Source organism: Tupaia chinensis, unplaced genomic scaffold, assembly GCF_000334495.1.
Source record: "Tupaia chinensis unplaced genomic scaffold, TupChi_1.0 Scaffold000637_1, whole genome shotgun sequence".
NCBI classification, from domain to species: domain Eukaryota; kingdom Metazoa; phylum Chordata; class Mammalia; order Scandentia; family Tupaiidae; genus Tupaia; species Tupaia belangeri.
Genome location: NW_006160158.1, coordinates 272,312 through 273,681, shown reverse-complemented (window position 1 = coordinate 273,681; position 1,370 = coordinate 272,312).

The window sequence follows — 1,370 nt, the reverse complement described above, 5'->3', positions numbered from 1 at the left end:
GAGCTCCAAAGCCCCTGACAGGAAAACCTCCAAAAAAAAAAAAAAAAAAAAAAAACTAGATTGAGAAGTCAGCAAATAAATGTCCCTACTGAGTAGCAACAGACTGAATTATCTCCAACACTCTGTTGTATTGTATATTCACAAATTAAGTGTATTTCTGGCTGTCTGTTGTATCCTACTATCTAAGTAAAATTTTACCGTACTGATATTACTATACTGCCTTGGTATACCCCTTGATATACTGTTGTGATATTCTTTAATTATAGTAAAAATAAATAACATACTCATTTCAATCTTTCTCAAATGCAATACATTCATATAAATTAAATAATCTATAATTTTGTCTCTCTGTTTTTTTGAGCTTTTGCTTTTGAAAACAACACTGCTCATGTAACTGATTTCATCTTTAATCTATAGTTTGCAAAAGGTGATAAAGTTCAAGCATGTATCTGCAACTCTGTTAGGTTATTTTACTTCCATATGAAGTAATTTTCTCAAAAGCTATTTTTCTAAAATTATCATAAGAATAAAATTAGAGTAGATATAAAATACTACATTCGTATTCTACAGCAGGTGTCACAAATTGCCATGAACATGGTGGCTTAACAATAGAAACATATTCTTTCACAGTTTTGGAGTCTGCTAGAAATCTGAAACCTAGCAGGATCATACTCTCTCCAAGGGCACAAGGGATGACTAATTCCCTTGTCTCTTCCAACTTTGGGGAGTGTTAGCATTTATTGGTTTCTAGGCACATCTCTCTCTGTTCTATCCCACTTCACTTTGGATTTTACATATCTTCTGTCTCTGTTTCAGTTCTCTCTCTCTCTCTCTCTCTCTTTTAATCACATAAAGTCACTGGAAATTAGGGATAATTTATACAGTTGAGGATTGTCTCATTTCAAAATATTTATTCACATCTACAAAGATCCTTTTCCAAATAAAGCACTATTTACAGGTGTTAGTGATTTGGACATAAGCATATCTTTTTTGAGGTTGCTCTTCAATTCACTACTGATATTAATTATGCCATTTTATGTGCAGAAGGAATATAGTCATCATCATTATATTTATTTATCTTTTAAAATAATATTTTTAATTTTTTTAAATTTCAAATGGTCAAATTTTAATTATGACTCTTAAGAAACATAGAAACCATTTCTTAAGATAATTATATTTTTCTCTCTATACAATAATATTGTTATATGTCTTATTCATGTATTATAGGAATGACTATATAACTGTCTAAAAATGTCATTCATCCACTTAATAAACATTTCTGGACATCTGTCTCATCTATAACTGCACCAGTTATTTATTATGAGACTTAAAGAGATACCAATCATATTATCATTTATTATCTGGTGAAG